Genomic DNA, 8,573 nt, shown 5'->3' with positions numbered 1-8,573 from the left:
CACACACACACACACACACACACACACACACACACACACACACACACTTGTGCATGCACATGCTTACTCACACTTGGTGATGAAGACACCAGCCTATATGCACTTTAAAAATCCTTATTCACAGACTCAGTCATGAGCACAAGACTGAAGTCAGTCAGTTCTTTAGGCTTAAGCCATAGACTGATTTCTTTCTCAGCACTTTTTCCAGAATCACTGCCATGCATGATATTCCTGCTGACTTGAATGCAGATGTCCCCACAAATGGCACCTGGTTTGGAATCCTTTGAGTTGGTCTCCCCCAGCATCACTCTGCCTGTCTTTACCACATTCAAGACCTCCCAGACTATGGCTACAACAGGTCCTGAGTTTAGGCATTTCACAAGCCTGAGGGGAAAATGGCCTGTCCTTCAGGTTTATAAAATGCAGTTGCAGATGTTCCTCTGAGGCCCTTCAGAACTTCATGGCCACAAGGCAGAATCCTTTGTGCTCAAAATGCTTGATGATGTCCCTACCGGGCCCCAATGGCCCCACTGGATGCTGTCCAGCTTGATGGCAATGAAGGTGTGCTTGGTGTTGGCCATGGTCCATGGAATCTTAGGCTGGTACAGCTGATGTGGTGGCACAGGCAGCTGGAGGAATCTGAGCTTCACCCATTGAGTGGTATGTTACAATGACCTGTTGTCCATGTGTTAAGCTTCATTTCCTGCTTGACATTATCACCAGTTCCATCAGTTCCAAGTCCAGGCTGGTCTTTCTCTTGGACACTGTAAAAGACCTTAAGAGGATACCTCTCTTTGCTCTGACTTATAAGAGAGAATGAATCATTCTTAGAGAACATAGAAGCCAAGAACAAGAAGATTCCAAGATGGAAGACAATTACCCAGAGGAGAAGACAAGGAGTTGCACCACTGGTTCTATAAAGTAGACATAAGGCTTTCTCATAAAGAGTGTTCTCAGACATATAGGAAGAAAACTTTCAGCCATACAAAGGAAGACTCCCTGGCAATAGCAGGTAGCAGAAATACTATTCTGTTTCCCAAAATGAATAGACAGAAGATGGCTGTTAGTAGCACCCTCCTGAGAACCCTTGCTTAACAAGGTGAAGACTTAATATCGAAAATTCTATATATCTGGAGAACATATCCAAGATGTGACAGAGTACTAACCAAACTCAGACCTATGAACTGCCTTTCTATGTGGTAACAAATGAAAATAGAAAACTAAATACATTTCTATTTGAAAAGATATTTTATTTTACCAATTACATGTAATAATAAATTTCCACAGAAGTTTTCCAAAGTTATAATTAATTAAATACATTTCTAGAAAATTTTAAATTCTTAGAAGGAAATTGAAAATCTGTGACATTTATATCTCTTTTTTATATTTAATTTTTTTCAGTGAATAGACATTTTCTCTCCCTTCCATTTTGTCTTTTCCCATAGGGGAAATTGTAATTTCCCCTTTTAATAAATTCACCCTTATAATAAATATGCATAGTCCAGCAAAAAAAAGTTCCCACAATCACATGTCAAAAAATGTGTCTTGTTTTATATTTGTAGTATATTGCCACTCTGCCAGGAAGTGAGTAGCATAGTCCATCATAGGTCCTTTAGAATGATGGCTAGTTATTAAATCTGAAAATTATATGCTAAACATTTACCAGCACACTTCTGACTACAAGGGACTTCATGGGGACACAAAGAGAACTGGAATGGCCAGGGCAGGTTAATTTACTCTCTAAGTCGTCATCAATTTCTTTGACTTACCTTAACATTTTCTGGCAGTGTCTTGTTCTGGGTTAGTCCCACTGTGATTAAAGCAATCACAGCCAAGAAAAATAAGAATGCAAGGATGACCAGGATATTTTTGGACCCACATCTCTTTGGTTTAGTACCTGTAACCAAAAGCAAACAATAGCTGGTCAATAAACATTTACTAAGCCCCTACTATGTACCAGGCACTATGCTAAGCTCTGGGGATATGAAGAATGGTAAAAGATAGACCCTGTCACTATTCAATCAGCAAGTATTTACTGAGTATCTGCCACATTCCCCAAAAATGCACTAAATTCAGGAATGAGGAAGAGACCAAAATATGAGAGCTAATTTCTGCCCACAAGTTAAGAGTCTCTACCCACCAGTTAAAAGAGGACTTAGACACATGAAACAATTGTAATACAAGGCCAGATATCATGTAAGAGGCTCACAGTGGCAACAATAGAGGTGCTCTCCTGAACCACGTAGGTCACAGCTCATGTGTGCCTTGTTATCCTTGTGTTTAATTAATAGATATTTATTGACTCACTGATTGATTTGCCACAAAGCACAGTGCAAAGGTTCCCATTTAGTAGCTCACAAACTCCCTGGGGGATTTGAATCGATGGTCCAATGGGTTCGTGCTAAAAATTCTTTAATGGAGCCTTAAACAATAAATAATTTCCTAATTGTGTTACAAATAAATTTCTCTTCTCTGCCAACAACAATGTGTATGTTTGAAATATTATTCATAGATTTTCATAATTCAAAGTAGAGTAAAATACTATGTTTCTTAATTATAACATACATTTTAAGTCAGAGCATTTTGGAGAGGGCAAAAGTTAACAATGTAGCTTTTGTAAACTTAATGAATGAATCTAAAAGAATATAAGGAGCGGCATATTAAATTACCCTAGAGGTTCACAATGCAGTTTTGTTGTTATTGTTGAAAGAGGTTCCACAAAAAAAAGAGGTACCAAAAAAAATTTAGAAACCACTGTGGCAGATTGCAAGTCTGGGAGTCAAGAAGACCTGTGTCTGAATCCTGCCTCTAACTTTAGGTAAGTGACCGTGTCAGTCATTCTGAGCTTTAATTTCTTGATCTACAAAATGGAACCAATAATACCCATAGCACCAAGCTTCCACAGTTATCATAGGCTCTAATGAGATAATGTCAATAAAGCAGGTTTCTAACTTTAAAGCAATTATATGAATATCAATGGTTACTATTATGCTATGTTCATTTCCCCCCCCATTAATCCTTCATAGAGAATGTACCCAATATGAGGAGAAGGTCTTCTTCTAGGCTTCTCTCATATTTCATAGGTATCAATCAATCCAGAAATAACCATTTATTAAGCATCTAGTATGTGCCAGACACTGTGCTAAGGGCTGGATGTACAAAGAAAGGCAAAAAATACCATCCTCACTTTTAAGGAGATCACATTCTAATAGTGCAGATAATATAAAAAAAAACTAGGTAGATATGAAATATAGAATAGATGGAAAAGTCTCAATCAAGTTACCCTATGCCCCTCCAAGTAAGTCTCAGCCAACCCATTAATCAAAGCTTTTGAATTAATTATGAAAACTCCTTGGATGAAAGGAAGTGACACTAACAGGATGAGCTTTCAGATTGACTTATACCAATGCAAAACCAGAAACTAAAGATTCAGGGGAGAGATTTGGAAGATCTGTAGGGGAGAGAAAGGAATAAGGGGCAACTAGGAAAAAAACAAAGAGAAAGTGGGACTACAAAGAAGAGAGAAACTGAGGAGGGCCATCCTTATAGGCAAGCTCAAACACTGGCTATACCTGCCCCCTCAAAGACTTAAGAAAGTTCCCCTAAAAGGTCTACTCTTTGCCTAACATTTTCTTAGAGTACCTATTCCAGGCACTATGATATACACTTTTTTTTGTTTTGTTGTTTTGCTGTTTATTTTACTCAAACATTTCTAAGTAACCCCAATTTCATTCTAAACACAGAGTCCAAGACTAGAGATCATATAAAATATACACTGAGGCAGACTTAAATCTTTGCAAGAAAGCAAAATGGCTTTCTGATAAGGCTCTACAAAAAGCTGAGGAAAGAAGAAAAGCAAAGGGAAAAGGAAAAGATGGACCCAGCTAAATGCAGAATTCGAGAGAATAGCAAGGAGAGGCAAGGGAGGATTGTTTTATTTTTCCATATCACACAGTACAATTTTCAATTTCAATTTCAGTTTCAATACAATTTTTAATAATTGCTTTCTGACATTTTATGATCTACATTCACTCTCTTTCTCACCACTCCCCTCCCCCAAGATGGCAAGTTATATGATGTCACATATATATATTCATATTCATATACATATACATATATATGTTATTATACAATACACAACTTGTTCAGACATTCTCCTCATGATGGACATCCCTTCAGTTTATAGTTCTTTGCTATCACAAAAAGAGCGGCTATAAATCTTTTTGTGCAAGTTCATCCTTTTCCCCATCTTGGATATCTTCTGGGTCAAAAGGTATGCACAATTTTATAGTCTTTTGGCATGCTTCCAAATTGCTTTCCAGAATGGTTATATCAGTTAACAGCTCTACCAACAGTGTATTAGTGTCCTAATTTTTCCACATCCTCTTCAATTTTTATCATTTCCCATTTTTGTCACATTAGCTAGACTGATAGGTATGAGGTGATACATCATTGTTTTAATTTGCATTTATCTAATTAATAGTGATTTGGAGCATTTTTTCATATGACTAAAGACGGTTTTAATTTCTTTAATCTGAGAATTCCCTATTCATATTCTTTGACCACTTGTCAATTGAAGAATCCTTTGTATTCTTATAATTTTGGTTCAGTTCTCTATATATTTGAGAAATGAGGCCTTTGTCAGAGATACTTGATATAAAGATTTTTTCCCAGTTTCTTATTTGCCTTCTGATCTTGGTCTCATTGATTTTGTTTGAGCAAAACCTTTTCATTTAATGTAGTCAAAGCTACCTATTTTACATCTCATAATGTTCTCTATGTCTTCCCTTATCCTTAGGTATGACAAGCAAACTATTTATGCTCCTTTGATTTGTTTATGGTTTCATCCTTTATTTCTAAATCATGAATCCATTTTTACTTTACTTTGGAATATGGCATAAAGTGTTGGCCTGTGCCTAGTTTTTGCCATACTGTTTTCCAGTTTTCCCAATAGTTTTTGTTGAATAGTGAATTCTTCTTAGGTTTTCTTAAATGAGCAATGCAAAGAAGGAGAAGAAAACAACAAAATGGGAAAGACAAGAAATCTCTTTAAGAAAATTAGAGTTCTCAAAAGAAAATTTCATGAAAAAATGGGCATGATAAAAGATAAAAATGGCAGAGACAATAGAAATAGAAGAGATTAAGAATATATGGAAGAACTATACAAGAAAGATCTTAACATCACCAATAACCATGATGGCATAGTTACTGATCTAAAATCAGGCATCCTGAAGAATGAAGTCAAGAGGGCCTTATGAAGCTTTACTAACAATAAAGCTAGTGAAGGTGGCAGAATTTCAGCAGAGCTAATTAAAATCCTAAAAGATGATGTCATTTAAGTGATGCACTCAGTATGTTAGAAAATTTAGAAAATCCAACATAGTCACTGGATTAGAAAAGACGAATTTATGTCCTAATCCAAAAGAAGAGGGGGTAGCTGGGTAGCTCAGTGGAGTAAGAGCCAGGCCTAGAGATAGGAGGTCCTAGGTTCAAATCTGGCCTCAGACACTTCCTAGCTGTGTGACCCTGGGCGAGTCACTTAACCCCCATTGCCTAGCCCTTACCACTCTTCTGCCTTGGAGCCAATACACAGTATTGACTCCAAAATGGAAAGTAAGGGTTTAAAAAAAAGAAGAGCAATATCAAAGAATATTCAGATTACCAAACAAATGTGCCCCTTTCTCATGCCAGCAAGGTATGTGTTTAAGATTCCCCAAGCAGGGCTTCACCAACATAAGAACCAAGAAGAGAAGGCTGGTTTTGAAAGAAGCAGAATAACTAGAGACCAAATTGCCAACATTCTCTTGACTATGGAGAAAGAAAGGAGTTCTAGAAAAACATCTAATTCTGCTTCATTGACTAAAATAAAGCCTTTGACTATCACACAGTGGATAACAAAATATTGCAAATCCTCAGAGTGATGGGAGTACCACATCATCTTACTTGTCTCCTAAGGAACTTGTATGAAGATCAAGAAGCAACAGTCAGAACTGAACATGGAACAATTGATTAGTTTAATTGAAAAAGGAGTATAACGAGGCTCTATCTCATCACCTTTTTTATTTAACTTATATTCAGAGTATATCATGCAAAATTCTAGGCTGTATGTATCAAAAGCTGGAATTAAGGTTACTGAGAGAAAAATCAACAATCTCAGATGAGCAGATGATATCATTTTGATGGAAGAAAGAGAAGAATTAAGAAACCTCTTGATGAGAGTAAAAAAGGAGAGTGTAAAAGCTGGTTTGAAGCCTAACAAAAAAAATTAGCAGCTGGTCCCATCACTTTTTGGCAAATAAAGGTAGAAGAAAGGAAAGTCATGTCAGATTTTATATTCTTGACCTACAGTCAGATAGAGACTGCAGTCATGAAATTAAAAGACAATGGCTTCTTGGAAGACAAGCTATGGAAAATCTGGACACTAAAAAGCAGAGACATCATCTTGTCAACAAAAGTCTGTATGGCTAAAGCTGTGGTTTTTCCAATAGCAATGTAGAGCTGTGAGAGTAGAATTTTAAGGAAAGCTGAGCAACACAGAATCTACGATTTTGAATTGTGGTGTTGGAGAAGACTTTTGAGAGTCTTTTGGACAGCAAGGAGATCAAGCCAGTCAATACTTAAAAAAAATTAATTCAGACAATTCATTGGAAGGTCAAATACTGAAATAGAAGCTTCAAACCTTGGCCATTTAATGAGAATAGGACTCTTTGGAAAAGACTTTGATGTTGGGAAAGATTGAAGAAAAAAAGGAAAAGGAGATGGCGAAGGATGGCATGAATAGGTAATATCACAGAAGCAAAAAACATAGGACTTGGACAGACTTGGAGAAGTCAAAGGCCCACCTTAAATCAGTGTAGCTTTTTATACAGCTTGGTGGTGATGTAAGGCTTAGTGATTCAATTAAACAAAGACTATGATTGGTCCATAATTACCCTAACTTGCAAAAGAAAAAAACTCTCAAAGTCCTTGGTAACAGGGAAAACACAGAATTAATGGAAATTCTCTGCAAAATCCTCATTCCTCTACTCCCCTATACCAGAGAAACCCAGTGCTAGGAAAACCCACCTTCCAACAGGTTGAGTCATCCTCTATTCATTTTCTTTATCTCTCTCAAGAGACAGGCTTGCTCTGTGAAACATCGTACTACCAAGCCCTGTACAAAATAAATCTAAATCTAAGCTTTTAGAAACTGGTAATAATGATTAATGCTGTGATTACTGAAACTCTTAACTATCATTTAATCAGCAATCAATCAGTTTTGCAATTTGGCCCTTTTGCTCCTCTGATTTATGAGTAGAAACAAAGTCCTGGAAGATAGGTACATTTAGGATTAAAATTTATAGATTACATTTTATTTCCCCCCCAACTACATATAAGTTTCCAATATTTTCCAAAGGATGTTGCACCTCAAATTCTCTCCCTCCCTCCCTTCTCCTCTACCCCACCACCCATGTTGTAAACAAGAAGATAGGTACTTTTAAAAAGAAGGTAAAAGAGGCTGCTGGGAGAAAGAATTATGACAGAGAAGGGGGTATTTTGGTTATGGAAGTGAGAAGACAAAGCAGTGGTAGCAGTTCCCCGACAAGCTTTGAGGGTTCCTAAGGCAAACAGGGGGCTGCAGAAGCCAGACAATGCCATGTAGATAGTGGCAGAGTGGCAGAACCCAATGAGGCCCACTGTGTACTCCAATACTAACAACCTCCTAAAAGTCAAGACACCAGGAGAAAGTAAGAAGGCAGCCCATCCTTCCCTCTCTCCCCCATTGCTCTTCTCAAGACCTTTCATTACTGGGATGCTATTGTGAGTTTGTTCTGGGGAGCTAATGACTGAGGAACAGTCTGAGATCAGATCTGAGTTCTTCCTTGGTTCTTTAGATGCATTTTAATGAAACTGTTTTTAAGTTCCATGCCTTAATTGCAATCATCCTTGATTCTTGATCCTTTCTCATTATCCCTCTCTCCATATCCACTCAGCTGCCAAATATTGTTGTTTTTACCTCCCCAATATCTCTTCCAAATGGCCCCTTCTCTCCATTCATGAGACCATGACCCTAGTTCAAGTCTTTATCATCTCTCAACTGCAACAACCTCCTTATTGACCCCCTTATCTCTAGTCCCTCCCCTTAACCAGTTCATCATCCACAGAGCTGAGAAAATAATAATTTTATTTATTTTTTATTTTTTTTAAACCCTTACCTTCCATCTTGGAGTCGATACTGCATTTTGGCTCCAAGGCAGAAGAGGTAAGGGTAGGCAATGGGGGTCAAGTGACTTTCCCAGGGTCACACAGCTGGGAAGTGTCTGAGGCCAGATTTGAACCTAGGACCTCCCGTCTCTAGGCTTGACTCTCAATCTACTGAGCTACCCAGCTGCCCCCGAAAATGATAAGTTTAAACCACAAGTTTGGCCCTGTCACTTGTCTGTGCAGAAAACTAGTGGCTCCTTATTGCTTATAAGAGCAAAATCCAAACTCCTCTGTTTGTAATGTTAAATTCTTCATAATCTGGATCCAGCCAGTCTTTTCTAGGCAAATTATACCTTATTCCCTTTCACACATTCTACATACCAAACAAA

General features: G+C 37.6%; 1 protein-coding gene and 1 pseudogene across 1 annotated transcript in view; both read right to left on the bottom strand.

The window, feature by feature from the left end:
* ENTPD1 (ectonucleoside triphosphate diphosphohydrolase 1) overlaps nucleotides 1-1,870 on the bottom strand; it is a 31,414-nt gene extending 29,544 nt beyond the window's left edge. The window contains exon 1 of the mRNA XM_044662646.1: nucleotides 1,770-1,870. The gene's annotated coding sequence lies outside the window, so the exon portion shown is untranslated. The remainder of the gene's footprint in view (nucleotides 1-1,769) is intronic.
* LOC123236338 lies at nucleotides 127-581 on the bottom strand (annotated as a pseudogene).
* Nucleotides 1,871-8,573: the final 6,703 nt, after the last annotated feature.

Source organism: Gracilinanus agilis, chromosome 2 (genome assembly GCF_016433145.1).
Source record: "Gracilinanus agilis isolate LMUSP501 chromosome 2, AgileGrace, whole genome shotgun sequence".
In the NCBI taxonomy this organism is placed as follows: Eukaryota; Metazoa; Chordata; class Mammalia; order Didelphimorphia; family Didelphidae; genus Gracilinanus; species Gracilinanus agilis.
The sequence above is the reverse complement of the archived record's forward strand: the minus strand, read 5'-3'. Positions and strand labels throughout refer to the sequence as shown.